Below are 23,537 nucleotides of genomic sequence, written 5' to 3'. Positions count from 1 at the left end.
AAACACTAGACATATACAGTTGGTGAAAAGCAATTCATATAATATTTCCTGACTCACAAATAAAGTATTCTTTATTGCAAATATTCAAAACGTGATGCCATGGACTGAACGTGTGCCCCCAAAATTCATATGTTGAAAGCTAATCCCCAGGGTGATGGTATTAGGTGGTGGAGCCCTCATGAATGAGATTAGTGCCCTTATAAAAGAGACCCCAGAGAGTTCTCCAGCCCCTTCAGCTATGTGAGGACATAGCAAAGATGGTTATCTACGAACCAGAGAGCGGGCTCTCACCAGACACTGCATCTCCCAGGGCCTTGATCTTGGACTTCCCAGCCTCCAGAACTATGAGAAATAAATTTCTGATGTTTATAAGCCACTCAGTCTATAGTATTTTGTTATAGGAGCCCGAATGGACAAAGACACATGGAAATATATGCTCTAAATTTAAAAGTATAATGAACTTCACTGATGGTACAACTTCCATCAAGCAGGGTAATAATGGCTTGACAGTTTGGTCAAGATTACAAAAGGCCTGGTGACCACTGCCTGTTGACCTTTGCACTACGGCCTGGTGACTACCGTTCCATAGCTTGGTAGAGCACTCATGTTATATGCCAGATGCTTCTACTGTTAAAACAGACACCAGACTCAGGCACTCCAGACCAAAGATACACATCTACTAAGTCTTCCACGTCATTTAACTGACAATGCTTTAGTATTGTGTACAACTAAATATTATTATTATTATCGCTCCTTCCTCGACATACACATACATTAGAATGTAATATCCATGATGAGGTCAGGGAGTTTGCTTTTTTTTACCTCTGTATCCCCAACACCAGTGTACATTTGGGAAGAAGACATGATTGGAGTTTACAGTCCAATGAGGGAGACAGACATTACAAATAGTGAGGTAATAACACAAAAAAATTATTTTATGACCATTTTAGTGATTCCTGTAAAGGAAAAGCACAGAGTGCTAGAAGGGAAGGCAGCAGCGAGACTAAGAAAAGGATTCCAAAAGGAAAAAGATTATTTAGGCTGGGTTTTAAAGTTGACAGGCAACAAGTTATAGAAAGAGGTAAGGGAACAACGTTCCAAGGCCTGAAGAACCAACTTGAAGAGGAGAATGCTCTTAGCATGTTTAAGGAGCTAGAGCTTAAGGAGCAAGAGGAAGGCTTTTGAGATAACTCAGCTAACTCAGATAATTCAGCTGGATATGCCTTTTGGCTCTCGGTACTTCAGGTATAAGTCGATGCATTCAATTACGAAGGAAATTAAATTATGGTAATTCCATTAATTCCCTAACTTCTTCTGGATGAATTCATGGAATCAGCCTGAATGACTCATCATCATCATCATCACGTTTACATGCAACCATTCTTTCAAAGTACCTACTACGTGCCAGGCCCTGAAGATTCAAGAACAGAGAAGACACATTCCCGTCCTCAAGTAGCTTACAGTACCTGGATCAGCTATCAATAGATACTTAAAACTTTCAAACAATAAGAGCCATTCATTTTACTAAAATTGAAAATCATAAATAAAAGACCAGCAATAAAATTGGAAAGAATATCTACCAATGACAAAGGGTTGATTTCCTTCATCTATTAATACATCTCGGAAAACAATAAGGAAAAGATCAACAATCGCATAGAAAAAGAGGCAAAATAAAAAGAAATAGTAAGAGATATTCACAGAAAAAGAAATGGCTTTAAGCATATAGAAAATGCCCAACTTCAGTTATGATGTTAAAAGGGGCAAAATCAAAGAAAATACTAGTGTTTTTAAAAGCAAAGCACTTGCTAATATGGTACTCTCATGCATTGCCCCTTAGGGATAAAATTTAGTAGTATTCATCAAAATTGAAAATTCATTTAACTTTTGACGAGTAATTCAAATTCTGATTCCAGAACTCTTATCTCAGAGATATATATACATAAGGACGTATATATAAGAATGTTCATTAAGGCATTATTTGTGTTAACAGATGACTTTAAATAACATAACTGTCCATTACTAGGGGATTGGTTAAATGAATTATATTGCATCCATATGAAAGCATAATATTCAGGCACTAAAAACAGCAAGGTATATTTAACTACATGTGCTAACACAGAACAATCTCTAAGATCTATTTCCAAAAAGAAAAAAAAAGCAAGAGGCACAACAGTGGATACTGTTCTGCTATCATTTGTATAAATATTATTTAAAGAATATATTAGTATTTAGGCTATCTCTAGAATATTTAAGTGGCTGCACATTAAAATAACCTGCAGAGGGGCCGGCCCGGTGGCGCAAGCGGTTAGGTGCGCGCGCTCCGCTGCGGCGGCCCGGGGTTCGCTGGTTCGGATCCCGGGCGCGCACCGACGCACTGCTTGGTAAGCCATGCTGTGGCGGCGTCCCATATAAAGTGGAGGAAGATGGGCACGGATGTTAGCCCAGGGCCGTCTTCCTCAGCAAAAAAAAAGAGGAGGATTGGCGGATGTTAGCTCAGGGCTGATCTCCTCACAAAAAAAAAAAAAATAATAACCTGCAGAGAAATCTCTATGCCTGGGCCATATTTCAGACCAATTCAACCAGAACCTCTGAGGGGTGGGACCAGGCATCTGGACTTCTTAAAGCTCTGCAAGTTATTCTACTATTGAGAACATCCACTCCGGGACACCCAACAAACTGGTAACACAGTTGCCTCTGGGAAGGAAACCTGAGGAATTCAGGGCCAGGGGTGGGACAATCTTACTTGCTACTATGTAACCTTTGCAATGCTTGAAATTTGTGTGTGTGTGTGTGTGTGTGTGTGTGTGTGTGTGTCCCATGTTCATAATACTTTAAAAAGATACATTTAAAAACAAAATTCCTAGATCACTATTTATTTTTTTTTCCTATTTTTTTTGGGGGGGTGGGGGGAGATCAGCCCTGTGCTAATATCTGCCATCCTCCTCTTTTTTTTTTTTCTTTTGCTGAGGAAGATTGGCCCTGGGCAAACATCGGTGCCCATCTTCCTCCACTTTATATGGGACGCCGCCACAGCATGGCCTACCAAGCAGTGCGTCGGTGCACGCCGGGATCCGAACCGGCGAACCCTGGGCCGCCGCAGAGGAGCGTGCACACTTAACCGCTTGCACCACTGGGCTGGCCCCCCTAGGTCATTTTCTATCAGAGATATGTAATATCTTTCCGTACTCTCAATTTCTGTGGTAAATTTTTCATATACACAGCCATTACTTGGATTTTTTTTTCAATTGAAGAAGAAGTGAACTTTATTTTTATGATGAAAAATATTAAAGTTACTCCCAAAACGTGACCACTGATACTGCCAATATGGCCCAGAGGCAGGAAGCTGGATGTACTGATCTTCAGGGGTCTCAATACTGACTCAGTGAAGAAGGACAGGACTCCTAGGGACCATGGGGTCTCTTGGGCCCCATCAGCTCTGCTTCTGGACACACTTTTTTCTTTCCTTCCAAAATGTCTTTGTAAATCTCCAATGACACAGGTCATAGACTTGACATAAATAACTGTAGCATTTAAAACGGCAATCCATCAGCTACTGACTACTCCCTTCTCTGCTCTATGATTCTCCATCTTCCCACCTTCTGGCACAGCATAGAGGTATTTGTTTATGGCTTGACTCTCCTCACTGATATGTAAACTCCATGAAGACAGGAATTTGTGTCACTTTTGTTCATTGCTGAATCCCTGATACTTAGCATAGGGTCTGGTACACAGCAGGCACTCAATAAATATTTGTTGGCTGAAAATGAAGCTGCTCTGTTTTCACCTCTACAAAATATCATTGCCCACCTCTTTCCACTTCACCACCACAACCCTAGTCAAATCACTAATCCCAAGTGTAGAGTTTTGCAACAGCTTTCTGATTGGTCTTTGTGCTTCTGTCCTGGCCCCCAATCCTTCCACCCCCAGTGGCCAGATTAACCTTCAAACATACATTAGATCTCATCGCTCCCTGTTTGAAAGACTTCAATTTCTTCCCTTTCCACTTAAAATAAAATCCACTCCTTACCTATATAATTTGGCCTTTGCCTATATCTCCGAACACATCTTTCACTACTTTTCTCTTCCTTCACTACCTTCCAGCCATCAACGCCACTTTTTTGTTTGTTTTTTTGTACATACCAAGCTCTTTTTGCTTTGAAACTTTTACTTCTGTGTTTCCCATTGCTTGCAACTCTTCTCCATCTCTTGCTACAGTTCTATATCACATCACCCAGCTTATTTCCCTTGGAGATTCTTTCAGATTATGAAAATATTTGTTTAATCCTCGTTTACTTTTTCATCATCTGTCCTACTCCCCCAGTTAGAAAGCAAGCTCTATAAAGCAGGCCTGCTCTTAGATCTGGGAAGGAGGTGCCTGTGCCCAACGCCAGGAGCTTTAGAAGGTTCTGCTCCGGCCCTGCGTGCACAAGAGGACATGCCCACCTGCAGCCCACACCTCTCCTTCTAAACCAGCGCTGTTCAGTGGAACTTTTCGTGATAATAGAAAAGTTCTATGTCTGAGCCCTCCCATATGATACCCTTTAGTCAACATTTGGTTTGATATATACCTAGTACAACTAAGGAACTGATTTTTTAAATTTAATTAATTGACATCTAAATAGCAATCCATGGCAAGGACCGCCATATTATACAGGGAAGCTCTAGATGGTCTGGGTACCAGAGACCCTGGAATTCCCTGGCCAAATGGCCACGAGCCTGGTTCTTAGGCCTGCTTGGGCCTCTTCTCCAGTTCATCCTTCTTATGATACACCTCCCCACCAGTGTGCACACTCCCAGACCCAGAGATGGCCGAGGGCAGCTGTTGGCTGACGAGGGAGTGATGAACAGAAGCTTGAATATATAGGTCAGGCTGTCTACTCACATACAAAGCCCCTCATGGACCGTGACAGAGCCTAACAGGCCGGGTGGCTATGTGTCAGCTCTCTCCCCACTGCTATGTTTCCATGTGGAATTTCAAGGGGAATTCTAAATTCAAATTGGCCTTCCTAGTCATTATAAAGGTATGCACTATTTGAACCTCTGTTGGTCCTCTGGGCCTTCGACTCACAAAGGTGGGATAACCACAGTGACAGGGACTTCATTTTGTTGACATCTGGCTCTTCTCCTCCTAGCTGATTACCTGGCACTCTGGTGCATAGTAGGTGCTCAATAAATATTTTGGGGTAAGTAAATAAAGTATATGTCTATTATATCAAACTTTGGGTGATACTGGGTGTCAAGTACATAACAAGACAACTTCTGTGGCCTCAGTGGATTGTTTAGTAAATAATATTGCATCTATATTTCCTATCAATGGGGCATCCAATCATAAGCGAAACAGCATCTGCGCCATCCCATGGTCTGAGAAAACACAGAGGAAAGACATCAAGCAAACTCAGCAAGGACTCTTCAGTACAGAGAAAGATATGACTGTAAGAGGCAGAAAGAAAACCAGTTCCTGGAGTGATATGCATTTGCAAAGCGTAAGAGAGGAGACAACCCTCTTATAAAATCTGGCAAAATCTGGATAACCCTAGAAAAGAAGAGATCCAGGGCATGGTCTTTTCTTTTCTTTCTCTTTCTTTCTTTCTTTATTTTTCTATACCTAAAAATTTTAGCCTTTTTCAATTAAGTTGAAAACACAAATCAATATCAGAGCCCCATTATATATCATTTATAATTATACATAATTTTGAGGCTGGCCCAGTGGTGTAGTGGTTAAGTTCACACGCTCCGCTTGGGTGGCCCAGGGTTCGCAGGTTCAGATCCCAGGCACAGACCTATGCACCACTTATCAAGCCATGCTGTGGTGGCATCCCACATATAAAGTAGAGGAAGATGGGCAGCGATGTTAGCCCAGGCCCAATCTTCCTCAGCAAAAAGAGGAGGTTTGGCAACAGATGTTAGCTCAGGGCTAATCTTCCTCATCAAAAACAAAAAAATTATACATAATTTTGTTGCAATTATGATGATATGGTAAAAAATATATGAAAGTCTCACTCCACAATGGAAGTCCAATCCTTTTCAAGTTATTCTTTTGTGATTTCCATGAAGAACTAAGTAAAAGAAGGCTTCCACATAGTGTCCAGAGAGATGCCTCGAGTGGGCGGACTCCATCTGCCTATGGCCAGCAGGATTTTGGAGCGCTTGGTGAGCCACATCATGAATCATGAACGCACATCGTCAGGAAATAATATTTTTCAAGACCTACTTCTGTCTGTATAAACCACATATGTCATGAACGCAACACTCACTAGTACAATTCTAGCTCCACGTTCCAACCTTTGTAGGCAATTAAGTCACGATAAAACGAAGCTTCTATTAGGTAGGAGAGGTGCAGGCTCCTATTTATTATTCTTGACAACAGAACCGAAGGATAGCAGCCAGGAGTATAATTTCCCCAGCTGGCACTGTGTCTGAAGACTTTGTCTCAGCAGTGAGGATTCACACTTGATCTCACTTCTTTCTACTTTCAGAAGAAAATCCACTGTTCTCATTCTTCAGTCTGGCTCCTGGGGGTGCTTACAAGCAAAGCAGCCCACCTCAGAGAGAGGGCACTACGGTTTTCCTCATACAGGGGGAAATTTGCTAATTAATATAAAATTTGGATTGCATGGGGATTGTGTGGAGAAAATTATACACATTTTCTTAAAATTAGGATCCCCTAGTTGTGATATTATTTATTTCCTTTCCTACTCGTATTTTCTTTAGTTATCTGAAAAATGAAGACTATTCCAAAGCATCTTTCTCTAAAAATAACTTGTAAAAATTAGTTTTCCTAATTAAGAATTTCTCATTTACTTTGGAAAGTAAATTAAAGCAGGATCGTCCTCAAAATAGTTCCTAATCCCCGTGCAAAGAGTGCACTTTGAGTCTCATAGTTAGACCGAAATCTTCAAGAGTTTTTAACCAACAAAATCTTTTATTTTTGGCTAAGGCAAAAACAAAATGAAAATATTGCTTGTGATTCCATCAACATTTAAAAAAATTTTTTTCAAAGGAATTATGAACACTATTGTTCTTGAGATAAAAGCTGCAACTGTTTGTATTAAAACTAAAAATTTTAATTTAAAAAAATTAAAATTTTTTTTAAAACACAGTTTCTTATGAACCTTGAAGACACTATGCTGAGTGAAATAAGCCAATCACAAAAGGACAAATACTGGGGGACGGCCTGGTGGCGTAGCAGTTAAATTCCCACGCTCCGCTTTGGTGGCTCCGGGGTTTGCTGTTTGGGATCCTGGGTGCGGACCTACTCACCGCTCATCAAGCCATGATGAGGCGGCATCCCACACAGAAGAATTAGAAGGACCTACAACTAGGATATACAACTATGTACCTGGGCTTTGGGGAGAAAAAAGAAAAAGAGGAAGATTGGCAACAGATGTTGTTAGCTCAGGGCCAATCTTCCTCAAAAAAAAAAAAAGGAGGAGGATAAATAAGAATTAATAGCTGGCAATGAATCACATTTTAAAAAAAAAGGACTGTATGATTCCACTGATATGAGGTGCCTACAGTAGTCACATCCATAGAGACAGAAAGTAGAATGGTGGCTGCCAAGGGCTGGGGGGGAGAGGGGATGCAGAGTTAGTGTTTAGTCCGTGTACTTAACGCCACAGTACTGTACACTTAAAAATGGTTAAAATCTTAAATTTTATTATGTATATTTTACCGCAATAAAAAATGTTTAAAAAAACCAACATAGGTTCTGGTAAAGAAATGAGAATAAGCCTCCAAACTTGGGGGCGAACAAAAGTGACAAAGAGCAAGAAATTCTATTAAGCTAACAAATACATTGTGACAGAAAGCTCCATGGAAAGCAAGGACTGCTCACTGCATTGTTCTCTACTCTTCCCTAGCTCCTTGAACTGCGCTGGACTGAGGAGGGACCCAACACATTTGTTCTAGGAAGTTGGAAGGAAAAGGGAGGAAGCAAGAGGTATTTTTTTCTAGTTTTGCCGAGATATAATTGACATACAGCACTGTATACATTTAAGTAGTTGTACAGCATTATGATTTGACTTACAAATATTGTGAAATGGTTACCCCCGTAAGTTTAGTTAACATCCATCATCTCATAGAGATACAAAAAAAAAAAAGGAAAAAAAATGGTTTTTTTCCTTGTGATGAGAACTCAGGATTTACTCTCTTAAACAACTTTCAAATATACCATACAGCAGTGTTAACTATAGTCATCATGTTGTATATTACATCCAGGGGAGATATTTTTTGTTATTTAAGTTGAAGTTCACAATTTCAACCAGCCCCGAACTCTGAACAGGCTGATTCAGGAAGATTCTTACTATCAAGTCACCATGGAGTCTAATAATTACAGCTCTGAATTATTAATTGATCTAAAGCATGTGCCTCAAATACATTTTGTCTAAAGCAATCAAAGCTAGAGAAAGAAATTCTGTATGTACTATATAATTATAAAAATCAGAGAACTTCAGGTCGTCTCGGTGTTTTAAGTAACAAATAATTTCAGCACTAAAATATCCAATTAACACTCATTCAGAATTAAAATGTTGACATATCACCAAGTATGCCATCATTGAGTATAATAATTCAAATGTGAAAAATGACACATTTCAGGATTTGTATTTAGGCCTAGGGAGAAGTTTACTATAATTATTGGCTGGGTTTTCTTTGTTGTCAGTCACTGTAATTTCTCCCTCCCAGGTTTCCTCGCCTCTGCTCCCTGCGCCCCCATGCCAGCTCTAGACTAGACCATTTCTCTAATGGGAATACCTTCCACAAGCAGACGAAGCATAATGTTCCTGGATCCTAACTAACATAAAGAAAACGGGCCTTCAAAACAGCCTGAAGAAAGAGTTCAAGGCCCTGTGTATTTCATAAAAATCATTTTCAATCAGTTCCTAGGTCTGGGTAGAAATTTGAACATAACATCCGAATTAGGGAGCAAAGGTTAATGTTTGAGTTGGCAAGGATAATTTTCAGAAACCTTAAATAAAGTAGCTTTCTACAAAGGGCCATCCATAGGGCATTCTCAAATTTTATACCAGGCTCACGTAGAAAGCATTCTACTTTTACTGATATAAAAATACCTTCAGGGCTCTAACCACACAGATTATATCAGAGACCAGCCAACTACAGCTCTTGGGCCAAAGTCAGCCCACTGTCTCTTCTTGTACGGCTCACGGATTAAGAGTGGTGGCCACATTTTCAAGTAGTTGACAACAATCAACAGAATAAAAATATCTCATGACGGGAAAGTTATATGAAATTCAAATTTCAGCGTCTATAAATAAAACTTTATTGGAACACAGGCACACTCAGTCATTTACGGATTGCCTATGGCTTCTTTTGCACTGCAACAGCAGATCTGAGTGATTGTGACAGAATGCATGGCCTCAAAGCCAAAAGTCTTTACTATCTGGCCCTTACAGAAAAAGTTTGTCAACTTCTGTATTATATGATATGCCAGGCTTAAAATTATACAGCTTGCACAATATTAATATCTAATGAGTCAAAGTATTCCTTACTCCAATTCCTTTTTTGTGTGTGTGTGTGAGGAAGATTGGCCCTCAGCTAACATCTGTTGACAATCTTCCACTTTTTGCTTGAGGAAGATTAGCCCTCAGCTAACATCTGTGCCAATCTTCCTTTATTTATACGTGGGACACCTGCCACAGCCTGGCTTGATGAGTGGTGTAGGTCCATGCCCGGGATCCGAACCCTGGGCCTCCGAGGTGGAACGTGCCGTACTTAACCACTGTGCCACCGCACCGGCCCCCAATTCTCTTTTTTGACAAGAGGAATTGAAGGGTTTATTTTTGGAGGTCATCTATGTGGCGCAAGAAATTTCCTCCCCTTCTCATACACTTCCTAATCGAAATGATTTATACTTGCGCTGGTGTATCTTAGTATAGTTGGTTTTTAACCCAGTGACGAGCCCAACTGATGAGAAAATATTTTTCTTCTCCAAATCTACGTCTAAGGCATGTAGAGGCGCCTTCATAGTGGTTTTCAGCATATCCACAAACCAGGACAATTAAACCATCCTTCAAACGTGGACATATACACCACCATTTGTTCAGGCATTTATTGCCCAGCTTGACATCTATTGATAACCATGCTCAGGCCTATGAACATCAAGGTCATTGCTCAGAGCATGGGCCTCTGCATATCCCCAATAAGGGTCAAGGAGAACTGAATTTTCACTTGCTTGCTAGCAGTATTTTGTGACAAATATTGCCTTCCTTTTCCCAGTTTCAAGGATATAGATTACTTAGGAAAAAGACAAAAACGATCTTCGTCAATTAAAAGATGCTTTTTCTAGTTTAAATTGCCTGACATTTTCCCAACGCGTAGCTCTGAAAGCTCAATCCAAAGAGTAAATACTCCCTCTCAGAGGATTTAGAGAATGATTAATTTAACAACGGACTTCATCTCCATTAGCACATTGAAATTAACTTTATCTTACTAAAGAGACATGTATCTTTCTTCTCATGGCGTTGAGACAGGACAAGGAGGGTGAAATCACAGGACAAAATAAAAGAGAACAGGACCATCAACACACTCAGCTCCCAATCACTTTCAGTCTCTAATACCAGGGAAAGCAGGAATCGCTCCTCCAGCTACATCTTCCACACAACCTTTTGCTTTTACTAAAGACCCTTTCTGCAGAGAGCAGTGTAACAAATACTAAATCTGACACTTCTTAGTTGAGTGACTGTGGACAAGTTACAGAACATCTCTAAGGCTGAGTTTCTTTATCTGGAAAACAGGAAGGAGATAGTAACTGGTACACAGACTTGCTGTGATGCTAAATAACACTTATAAAGGGCAGTGCTGGTGCAGAAGCACTCAGGAAAGTGCTATTTAGTGCTACTTTGTTACTCTGTTGTTGCACAGGACAAGAAAGGCTACATAAGTCATTTAGGGAGCTAAGAACTGTCTAGAATAAGGAAAACCTACCTCAGTGACTAAGGATGTGAAAAGATGAGCAACACATAAGCCTTGACTAATTTTATATTGCCTCTGCTTCTTCTCTCAAGCTACCTGTTTTCCTTTACTCTAAGCCCAAGATTTCCCTTTCTTATTAATTCAGGATTAACCCCTCAAAGTGATCCTGTGATTCCATTTCCCCTTCCAGTTCTATTTGGCACCTCTTCAGCCACTGACCTTCCCTTATGCCCTCTCTACCTCCATGGAAACCTGAGGTAACACCTCGTGTTCAAGCCTTTTCTCATTTGTCTACTGCGCTGCTTAGAATGGCTTTCCGGGTGATCTCTGAAGCCCTTTCAACCTCAATCAAAACCTTACTTTATGTCTTATATCTCTACAGCGTCCTGATATACTGGAATTATTTTTTCTCTTAATCAAAGCAGACATTACAATGCAAATGGGGGTGGGAAGGAGGGAGGCTAGTTTACATATTTTTTTTACATTCACTTCTATTTCTCTACACAAGTCCTCAAGATTTCTTCTCACACTTTGCGTTTTATCTCTACATCCTAACTTAGTTTGGAAATGTGGACTCTTTGAAGGCTGAACATCAGCATTGCCTTGGAGAGAGGACCAATACAAGTGCGTACCAAGACACACACACTTCAGTAGAGATCAAAAAACACTAATGAAAAATCTAAAGGTACATGTAGACTAACCCCAAAGGCTCGAGAGAGCCAATGAAGAAACCACGAGGGTGACCTCATGGGACGAACAGCACGGAGCAATGAAGGGTTCGGATTTTGCAGTCAGGTTGGCCCAAGTTTAAATTCTGGTTCTACCTCTTATTAGCTATGTGATCTAGAGTGCATTTTAAAAACTCTCTAAATCTCAGTTTCCTCATCTGTAAATTGTGGGTAGTAAAAAAATTGTTCTCAATAGTTACTATAAGTCAACTACTTACTATAGTCCCTAACACTTAAATAGTCAATAAATAATAGTTGCTATCTTCATCCTCATCCTCCTCATTAGCCTCGCACAGCAGGTTGCAGTCCCTTAAGGAAGACCATCCAGCTTTGTTTGGGAGAAATAGAAATAGGAATCAAGATATAACGGAGGATCAGCTACAAATCAACTAAGTTCAGGGCAGGAGGAAGGACAGTGCCTGGTTCACACTAAATGTTCAATATACGTCTGCTGAGTGGAAGGAAGGAAGGAAGGAAGGAAGGAAGGAAGGAAGGAAGGAAGGAAGGAAGGAAGGAAAGAAGGAAGAAAGAAGAGCTTGCCTCTGCCTCCATCACAGATCATGAGAATCCTCACAAAGAAAGTTCTTTATGATCTCCCCACAGTGCAGGCTGAGGTGAGGTTGGCCAGTCTGTAGGGAAATGTGATCTTCTTTTGGCCAACGATTTTGCATTTCATAGCAAAGTTCTGTTCTTTCTTTGTTTTTCCAAACCACTGCATCTAAGGTGCTTCCTGCACCAGCAACAGTGAAAATCTCCAGGGAGAGCTGCACGCATTTGTGGCAGGAACCACGCTATGGAGAGAGATTCAGCTGACTGTGGCCTTGTTGAGAGGGCATTTAGCAGCTTCTAAGAAAGAGATGGCAGCAGTGGAGAGTGATGGTGGCCTCTCTGGTGAGTTTCTTCACTCAGGAACTATAACAACAAAGTATGTTCTCTGGGGAGCACAGAGGGACTCCGGATTTCTCTTCTGTCAGTTGCACAGAATCAAATCAGAATTGGTGTAATTCTCATTTAATGAAATTCCTTTTTGGTCCATTGTGATACAGGGTGGAAAAAAAGCAAAAGTTCTCAGTCCACTAAGAGACCTCCTCTGACTCTGTCCTGAGAGGGATGTGCAGTCAACAAAAATACCACACCCCTAAAATGTCAAGTAAGCCTTTGGCCATCATGTCCCTGATGATGGTGATTATGATCACAGCAGCTGGCATATAACATCTGCTGTGTGCAAGACTACTGTTCCAGGTGATTTACAGATAGATTAACTTAATCTTCACAATAGTCCATGAGGTAGGTACTATCATCATCCCTATTTTACAGAATAAGCGAGCGCGTTTGCAAGGTCACACACTAGTAAGAGGTAGAGACAGGGTCTGAACTCAGGCTAGGTGGTTCCAGAGTCTACATCAACCACCACGCAGTATTACCTTGACAGCAAGATGTGCACCAAAAAGTACAATTCAGTGAGGGTGAATGACCACAAACTCCTAGCAGCATGGAGGTGGCACAGGATAAGTCAGTCATACCCTGGACAAGCTACTGAAATTTCCTGAAGCTTTGTTTCCTTATCTGTAAAGTGGAGATAATAACATCAGACTCCAAATATAGGGTGAGGATTCAACTTTAATAGTGAGGAGCGTTCCATCACTTTGCTCCCAGCATCCTCAGAAATAATAATCACCAGATTCATTGGAAAATTTCATCTTCTCCCAACTTTAGGCAAAGGAGTGAATAAAGTCAATGCCCCACAGAACTCTAAACACTGGAATCTCAATAAAAACATGGACTAAAGCCATAAATCAAACCTTAACCAAGGACTAACAGTAGTAATAGCTAACATTTATACAGCACCTACTATTCTAAGTGTGTGACATATATTAACTCATTTGGTCTTCACAATGACCTTACGAAGTGACTTAAGATGAAAAAACTGAGGTGCAGAGAGTTACGTAACTCACCCAAGGACACATAAGTAAGGAAGGAACAAAGATGGCTAAAAAATATGAAAAAATATTTAACCTCAACAGTAATCAGATGCAGATATTTAAAAATGAGATAATAATCTTGTCTAATATTTTAAAAAATATTTTAATTTAAGATATAATTAACATATAACATTGTATTGTTTTACGTGTACAACATAATGATTTGATATATGTACACATTGCGAGATGATCACCACAGTAAGCCTAGTTAACATCCATCACCACACATGGTTACAACTTTTTTTCCTTGTGATGAGAATTTTTAAGATCCACTCTTTTAGCAACTTTCAAATATACAATACAGTACTGTTAACTATAGTCACCATGCTGTACATTACATCCTCAGGACTTATTTATCTTATAACTGGAAGTTTGTACCTTTTGACCAACATCACCCATTTCACACACCCCCAGGCCCCACTTCTGACAACTACCAATCTGTTCTCTGTCACTATGAGTTTGGTTTTTGTTTTTTTATTTAGATTCCACATATAAGTGAGATCATACGGTACATGTCTTTCTCTGTTTGACTTATTTCACTTAGCACAATGAATGCCTTCAAGGTCTATCCATGTTGTCACAAATAGCAGAATTTCCTTTTCTATGGCTGAAAAATATTCCACTGTATTAAATTAACCATTTTAAAAATGATAACCAATATTACAGTGAAATGAACTCAAACACTACTGGTGGATGTCTAAATTAGCACAACCTTTCTGAAAAGTAATTTTGAGAGACATATTACTCTCTCAAAGTATATATTCAGTAATTCTCTTTTCTGGAATCTATGAGAAGGAAATAAAGATGCAAAGAAATATTTATATACAAGAACGTTCACCATGAGATGATACACACACACACACACACACACACACATTTTTTACACACACACACATTTTTATGTGTACATATACATATATGTGTGTATAAAACAACCTAAATATCCAACAGTTGGAGAATGGTTAAATTATAAAAAGTACTTTGAAAATTATAACCTATAAGCATGGATTACTTTTTTAGTGTCAAAAGAATGATGGGAATTTTAGATAAGTATGATCTTTTATTTTTAACTAGTAGTCTGTTCCCACCCCCACTTGGATTCACTCCCTGATGAAGCTGTTAATAAAGATGAAAACTTGTGACTAATAGCGTGAGCTCACCCTGGGTTCATTCTTTTAAAACACAGAATTGGCTGAAAGGGAAATTATGGCTGTACTCCAAAAAAGCCCTGCCAAACACATCCCTCCACATCTTGCAATCAGCGGGGCAGAACTTCACTTTGCCGTTGTACAGAGAGAGGCAGAATTTCAGAGACACTTTACAGCTGTCTGGGAGATTCAGTAAACTCTAGGAGAGGAAGAGAAAGGGGAATTTAAATGCAAAAAAACCAAAATGCTGTTGCTATGCTCTTAGATCTCCAACTTAAGGACTCTTTCATGGTTCAAAGAGGCTGGGTCATTATTTTGTCACTTTAATCCTAAAAATATAATATGTGACAAAAATGAAACCATTGGACTCCAGACTCTCTTTTCTTTAAGACAGGCAACCATCATTTGAGACTTTGCAAAACGAATTTAGATTTAGGAGAAAGACATACCCAACCACCTAAGCCTGCTAAGTTTAGTCTGCCTGTCTTAGTTTGAAAGGCACAACTTTATGTAATATGAGTTAACAACAATGTGAGTTAAACGGATCCTTTATTGAGGTTTCACTACGTGTATAAACACTGTACCTACATTATGTCAGTTCATCTTTACAATAGCGAGGCAGGTACTATTTCATTAGCATGCCCACCTTACAGAAGGGAACTGAGGCTTAAATAGGTTGATTTGCCCAGTCACTCAAAGACAACAAGTAGCAAGGCTGGGTTTCAACCTCTTGTCTAACCTCAAGCTGTTTGCTCCTAACCTCTCTTTGAATCTTGACAATTAACTTCTCTGAAATAAAAGAATTATAGACTCTAAGGAGCTGGAATGCTCATCTCATCCAACCATCTAGTCTGTGGTAAGACCAGCTCTGCTAAATGATAATGAGCTTATGAATCACCCAGGGATCTTGCTAAAATGTGGATTCTGTGTCCGTAGCGCTGGGGTAGAGCGTGGGATTCTGCATTTCTAACAAGCTCCAAGGTAATGCTGGAACTGCTGGTCCATGGAGCACACTTTGAGTAGAAAGGAGTCTAGTAGAAGCCACATGTGTGTCTATTTAAATTTAATTACAAATTCAGTTCTTCAGATGCCACATTTCAAGTGCTCAACAGCCACACGTGGCTAGCGGCTACCACATTGGACAGCATAGATATAGAATACTGCCATCATCAGAAAGAGTTCTACTGGGGCCGGCCCCGTGGCTTAGCGATTAAGTGCGTGCACTCCGCTGCTGGCAGCCCGGGTTCGGATCCCGGGCGCACACCGACGCACCGCTTCTCCGGCCATGCTGAGGCCGCATCCCACATACAGCAACTAGAAGGATGTGCAACTATCACATACAACTATCTACTGGGGCTTTGGGGGAAAAAAAAAGGAGGAGGATTGGCAATAGATGTTAGCTCAGAGCTGGTCTTCCTCAGCAAAAAGAGGAGGATTAGCATGGATGTTAGCTCAGGGCTGATCTTCCTCACAAAAAAAGAAAAAAAAAGAAAGAGTTCTACTGAACAGTGCTGACTAAAGCATGCCAAAAGCAGGACAGAATACTTCTAGGGATGGGAAGTTGGCAGCCCATTTCTCAGAGGGCTCATTCATTATTTTCTAAACTGAAAGAGACATACCTTCTCCCTTGTGATAACTTCCATTTCTGGCCCTAGTTCTACCCACTAACAAGACACAATGAGGAAATATACCTTCTTAAACAAGGTAATCCTTTCAAATGTAACATTTTTATATACTTATTGATACATGTTTCTTATTAAAACTAAGACCACATCAATGACCTTTGGGGAAAATGATGATTCTTACCGTCTCACAAAAATAAAAATTCTGATATATATGTATTAAAAATATCAAAGTTTAGGGGCTGGCCTGGTGGCATAGTGGTTAAATTCACGTGCTCTGCTTCAGCAGTTTGGGGTTTGCACGTTCAAGTCTCAGGCACGGACCTTCAGACAGCTTATCAAGCCATGCTGTTGCAAGTGTCTCACATATAAAGTAGAGGAAGATGGGCACAGATGTTAGCCCAGGGCCAATCTTCCTCAGCAAAAAAGAGGAGGATTGGCAACAGACGTTAGCTCAGGGCTAATCTTCTTCACACACACACACACACAAAAATCAAAGTTTAGACTATTGGTACCTATATACTATAGCAAAGTACAGGACATTTCAAATAGTCAATAATAATGACAGATCTACAAAAAAATAGTGGTACAAACAGAATATTTGACTCACAGGGAGAAAAACAGAAAAAGAACTTTGAAACTAAAACAATTAGAAAATAATTTATTTTTTCAAAACTACATGCAACTATTCTTTATGACTTTAGTAAAATTAACTAATCTTGGCAAATTATAAAACCTAGGAGAATTGCCAAAGTCCATTTTTTAAACAGTTATGTAGACCTCATCTTATAGAACAAACACACTCAAATTTAAGTACTCAAGAAATGTTCTGTTAGTTTTCAGATTTTTTAAAACATTTTAACACTTAATGCAAGAAAAGTTCCAAATCTGGTCTCAATAACCAAAATGACCTACATTAATGAGTTCACAGCGACTTAAATTAACAGCACACTTCAAATGAACATTACATCCTTTAAGTTTCTGTTGTCACACTTAGGGCAGCACTTTTAAAAAAAAATATAGTGACTCATGCTGTAACTGTTTAACATGATTGCATACTTTAAATATTCTTTCTTCATTATAGAGCATATGGTTCCTTAAATTATGTAAAAAAATGGTACAAATTATTCATGAAAAAACCGGCTTCTATGCATAATCATATACAACAGGTGTGTATTTTAAACACTTGGGGGCTAATTAATGAATGTTTGTATTCCCAAAATACTCTTTGGGGTGTAATCTAGGAAATAATTTCTGCGCTCAGTTATGCTCTTTAAAAAAAAAACAAAAACCAGGAACACATTTTCAGGAATGTTTTTTTAAAAATGCTAACATTATTCATCAAAATACTTTTTCCTGCTTGACAGTATATGTTTGAATGCAACTCTTAAATAGTTTGAAAATTCTGCATGAGCCACATGCAATGGAGAGAATAACAATAGAGAGTAACACTGTAACACTGAATGCATTTCTGCATTATTTATTTAGAAGTCTTATGTGTGTGATTCTGAAAACTGATAATTTTGCAACCACTTCAAGTTCCTGGGAACATTCAAGTGGAGTCACAGCCTATTCTTTAAAACACTTTTGCTCATCTTAACAGGGACCTGAGAGCAAAGAACAAGAGACAAAAGTGAACCTTAAAAAATTAATGGCCATATTAGAGAAGACCATTTTGAAATATACAACAAAAACCTTCAATTGTCATTCAGGAATTGTATTTATCGTTGTAATCTTCTTCCAATGGTTGGAATAAAGAAATGAAATTAAATAAGAAACTGCGTGATTTCAGCTATGTTTAAAGTAGAAAGCTCACTTGCTTTTCGGGAAATCTCTTTCCTCCTGGCTATATGACAAGAAGTGAAATCATCTCATTCTGTTATGCCCCTACACACACCGAAAAAGGGAATTTGGGTTTTAGTGGATTATGACCAGAAAGTAAAAATTCATTCTTTAAAACAGGGTTATTTTTTAACAGTTAAGCTGTGGTATTATTACCTAACATAGAGCTTATAAATTTTTCTAAAATCAGATCAAATTATCATCTCAATTCATCATGATATTAAGAAATCAGAAATGTAATTATTAAATTTGAACTAAATGATACAATATTTCAAAGATATATATGGTTTAAAGTACCTTTTTACAATTTCAAAACATGTCTATCACTCTTAAAGTTTAGCTTCATCTTTTATTTGCATATAAGAAACATTTACTGTTCATTTTGCACTATGTCTGGATTAACGTGAATTTTCACATATTTTGTGGATTGCTAACAATGTGATATCCTAATTTTATATATATATAGACTCCTAATTTAAATACATTTTTAATGTTTAAGGAAAGCATTTCTTAGATTGAGATTTTACTAATAGTTTATTATTTACAAATGATCTAAAGAAAGTCTTATAACATAAAAATTCTCAATTTGATTACTTTCAATTATGTTTAACAGATACAATTTCACCAGGAAACCAAAGATTTTTTTTTAGAGAATCTAAATTGCCTATAGTAGTTACACGTACGTACAAGGACTTTTTAAAAAAACCTTTTCAAAAGATGTTGTAAGATACTGATAACTATTTTAAATCCAAGTTCAACACAAAAATAATCTCAAATACAACAAATAACAAAATTACAAAATATGTTTGTTAATTTCAAACCTTGTTCTGAAGTATTTCAACATTTGTGCTAGTCCCTCCGAAACAAGCTATTTGTTTTATATTTCTGTTAGTGACGCCAAGCAGTTGAGAGGAAAGTTTAAAAACAAACTTTGAAACGATTAAAAAAAAGACTGATGAAAAATGCTAGATGTCAATGAGCTTAAAAAGAGTTTCTTACCACTTCAGAACGCTCATTGCCATCATGGTACATGTTTCATACACACCTCAAACTGGACTCTCAGCATGGCCATAAAGAAGTCCTCTCACAGGAAGCTAAAGTGCATTATCATAGTGATACTGTTTCCACAGCTGGAATATAGTGCTATTAGTTTCCCACGCTTGGCAATGCTCCTAAAATAGGCTCTCAGACACCAAAAGACAAAAAATGACTGTTTGCAAGCACTTCAGGAAATGATGGTCTGGCAAACCAAGTGAAAATTCCACGACCAAACAGAATCAGGTTTTGACGTAATACATTAATTGATTACTAAAAGCAAAACAGATCAAAAAAAGTGTTGGACCAGGGGACATTCATTCATATTTCTGTTAAGTGGTTTAATCGTATGACCCACTTAATCAATGACCTAGACATTGAAACGTTCCCAGTGTTCAATGGAGGGCTAGCAAACATTATAGTAACTCAGGCAGAGAGGGAAAAGAACGAGTACTGAATAAGATTAATTTCCAATTTATTTAAATAAGTAGAAATATTTTCACGGAATTTAAAGGAAATTTGGGTATTAATTTATGTAAAATTAAAGGACTTAGTAACTTAGTGGATTTTGTATCCCCTACAAGCCAAATTACCCAACATATTCTTATCATTCTTATCCCAGTCAAGATAATTTTATATATTTCTTTTCTTTCTTGATCTGCATTTGCTTCAAATTGTGAATAATTTGTGTGGGAAGGTATACAAAGAAATCCATGAATGATTAATACTACCCAGGTCCTTAAATGAAGAATAATGTGGCTCTCTTGTCAACTTTAAGGTAGTGTATAATAAGACCATCATACTGTTCTGTCTCAACATTATTATCCAAAGAAAATATTTCAGCAAAATATTTCATTTTCTTACAGGCTTTTAAAAAATGATAACAAAAACCTTGCCAAACATCCTTGTAGTACAAGAACAGGATTTCTGCCAAGGCAGCCGTGATGGTTTAATTAGAAATAATTTAACCAAATACTGGACGAGCTTAATCGGTTGTACAGATTGAAACACTGTACTGTGGCAAAAGAAAACCTTGGGTGGCATTTGGAAAAAATACGAAGGCAAACCACATGCAAGAATCCAACTCACCTCATACTTGTAAATAATTGGTCATCAAAGAGTTGTTAAATATGGATGAAGGAAGACTGAGAATTATAAAGATGCCTTGAAGAGTAGCTGGTCCTCTCATATTCTGATGAGAATCTCAAGGCCAGAGAGGTTAAAGAACTTACCCAAAGCCAATCAGCTAGATTGCCTGATGGGAACAAACTAACCCCTAGACAATGTCCTTAACTAAACTCTAGGACAGAAACACAATACAGTGTGGAGCAAAAGTGAAAAGAAACAAGAGTGGGTTGACCTCCAGAAACAGTTTTAACTATCAACTCAATCAGTAATTAACTCTGAGATCCAGGGCAAGTCACTTAACTCTCCGGACGTTTGCTCTCATCCCTAAACCAAGTGGATTGGGTTAGAAGAACTTCTACCTCTCACATTCCCAAATTCTGTGCAAACAAGTAAAACAGCACTTGCCTAAAACGCTACCATAAAAAACAATAGAAATTGTATAGACTTCTGGATTTTATGAGAATTCTTTACTCTCCTATCAGTTTTAAACCCTGTTATATATAATAACAAGAAAAAAGGCCAAAGAATGATGAAGAAAGAAATCCTGCATGGGAACTGGGGTTTTTACAGAAAAAAGAAAACTGGGAAAGAAGAAAGAGACATAAAGCAAGAGAGGAATGTAGGTGGATACACACAGGAGAAAGATGCAGTCATAGATGACAGTGTGTAGAACAGGCAGGAGAGGAAAGAGCAGGCTGAGAGATGCTGAAAGAGAAGACCAGAAGAATATTTAAACTGCATTGAAGGCCCTATCACTCATAACAGCATTAACAAAAATCCTGCCAGTATTAACATTTTATAGCAGTTTATGATGGAGAATGCACTTCCCTCAAATTATTTATTTATTCTTAAACCAAATCTATTTTTTTTTATTTTTTAATTTTTTTGTGTGTGTGAGGAAGATCAGCCCTGAGCTAACATCCATGCTAATCCTCCTCTTTTTGCTGAGGAAGACTGGCTCTGAGCTAACATCTATTGCCAATCCTCCTCCTTTTTTTCCCCAAAGCCCCAGTAGATAGTTGTATGTCATAGCTGCACATTCTTCTAGTTGCTGTACGTGGGACGCAGCCTCAGCATGGCCGGAGAAGCGGTGCGTCAGTGGGCGCCCGGGATCCGAACCCGGGCCGCCAGTAGCAGAGCGCGCACACTTAACCACTAAGCCAGGGGGCTGACCCAAACCAAATCTATTTGATTGGTATTATCATCCTTACTATTTTACACAAAAAAGAACTGATATTCAGAGATTTTAGGTGCCATGGCCAAAGTTGCATAGCTACTAGGAATACATAAGGCAAAGATGGAAATTCAGACCCTCTAGCTCAAATACTTGCTTTTCTCAGCCATATCAGGCTGACTGTCTGGTCATATTTTTTTTTTTTTTTTGGTGAGGAAGACTGGCCCTGAGCTAACATATGTTGTCAATCTTCCTCTTTTTCGCTTGAGGAAGATTGTCGCTGAGTTAACATCTGTGGAATCTTCCTCTATTTTTTGTATGTGGGACGCCACCACAGTATGGCTTGATGAGCAGTGTGTAGCCACGCCCAGGATCTGAACCCGTGAACCTTGGGCCACCGAAGCAGAGCACACGAACTTAACCACGACACCACTGGGCTGGCCCCCTGTCTGGGCATATCTTAAAAAAAAAAAAACGGATGCTCTTAAACATATATGACTAGTACTTGCTAGAATAAGAGACTGAAGGGAATACAAGGAACGCGTATGCTCACACTCCGCCTTCAGAGTACACACTTTGAAAACAGGAGATGGAAACATGTCAGTAAATAACTAGCAGGACAAACAGTAAACAGCACCTGAGATCAGAGGATGGGCCTCCATGGGAAACAGAGAAGACCCCAAGAAGAGGCTTTGAACCGGGACTAAGAGGAAAGCTGAGGTTATTGGGTACAAGACCTTCTCAAGTGAGTAGATCTGTTGGGTAGTAGCGAATCTATCAATCAAAGTTTGCATAGGAACCGCAGGTGTTCTGTCTGAAAAGGCAAGCCTGAGCCAGAGGTCCTGGTGAGAGCCTGGAACGCCAGGAAAATAAGTTTGAAATTTATCCTATGAACAATAAGAAGCCATCCAAGATTTAAAACAGGGGGCTGAGATGTTAAAATCTTTATTTATTAAATCTATTCTGCTGTTTCCAGGAAGAATGGCCTATCAAGAAGAAAGGCCAATGAGGAGACTCTGAGATGTCAGAGAAGACAAAATGGGGAGAGGAGCAGCGTGTGAACGTGAAGGGGGGAGGGGATGATTGTCAGCTCAGCCAGGCAGCCTTTTACTCATTGGCAAAACCAATTAGCACATAGTTTATGAACTCACTGAATGAAGAGTTCGCTTAAGATTTTACTCTCATTTTCTATAGCAATATTTTTTATGGACTTTAAAATCTAGTACTTCACAGGTTATTATTTTTGATATCTTTTTATATTTAAAGAATTTTAAGATCTACTCTCTTAGTAACTTTCAAGTACACAATACGGTATTATTAACTATAGTCACCATGTTGTACATTACATCCCCAGGATTTACTTATTTTATGACTAGAAATTTGTCCTTGTGACCACTTTCACCCATTTCTTCAGCTACTTCCTAAGAGAGTAAGATCTTAAAAGTCCTCATCACAAGAAAAGGAAAAAATATTGTAACTATGTGAGGTGATGGATGTTAACTAGACTTATTATCGTGATTATTTCGCAATACATTCAAATCGAATCATTATGTTGTAAGTCTGAAACTAATAATTTTGTATGTCAATTATATCTCAATAAAAAAAGAATTTTAGGGCTGGCCCCGTGGCTTAGCGGTTGAGTGCGTCTGCTCCGCTGCTGGCGGCCCAGGTTCAGATCCTGGGCGCACACCTACACGCCGCTTCTCCGGCCATGCTGGGGCCACATCCCACATGCAGCAACTAGAAGGATGTGCAGCTATGACATACAACTGTCTGCTGGGGCTTTGGGGGAAAATAAATAAATAAATAAAATTATAAAAAAAAAAAATCAGTAGAGACAGAATTTAAAAAAAAAAAAAAAAGAATCAAATCAATTCACCTAAGCCTGCTTCTGTGTTAAGTCTCTAAAATGACTAAAATAGAGTCCTCATATAATCATTAGGAAAAAA

At 38.8% G+C, this 23,537-nt stretch overlaps 1 protein-coding gene across 2 annotated transcripts in view; it reads right to left on the bottom strand.

Annotated features, from left to right (window-relative positions):
* The window catches only part of CACNB2 (calcium voltage-gated channel auxiliary subunit beta 2), a 356,001-nt gene that overhangs the window by 136,753 nt on the left and 195,711 nt on the right, over positions 1–23,537 (bottom strand). The window lies entirely within an intron of this gene.

This window comes from Diceros bicornis, chromosome 36, assembly GCF_020826845.1.
Source record: "Diceros bicornis minor isolate mBicDic1 chromosome 36, mDicBic1.mat.cur, whole genome shotgun sequence".
Classification (NCBI taxonomy): domain Eukaryota; kingdom Metazoa; phylum Chordata; class Mammalia; order Perissodactyla; family Rhinocerotidae; genus Diceros; species Diceros bicornis.
The sequence above is the reverse complement of the archived record's forward strand: the minus strand, read 5'-3'. Positions and strand labels throughout refer to the sequence as shown.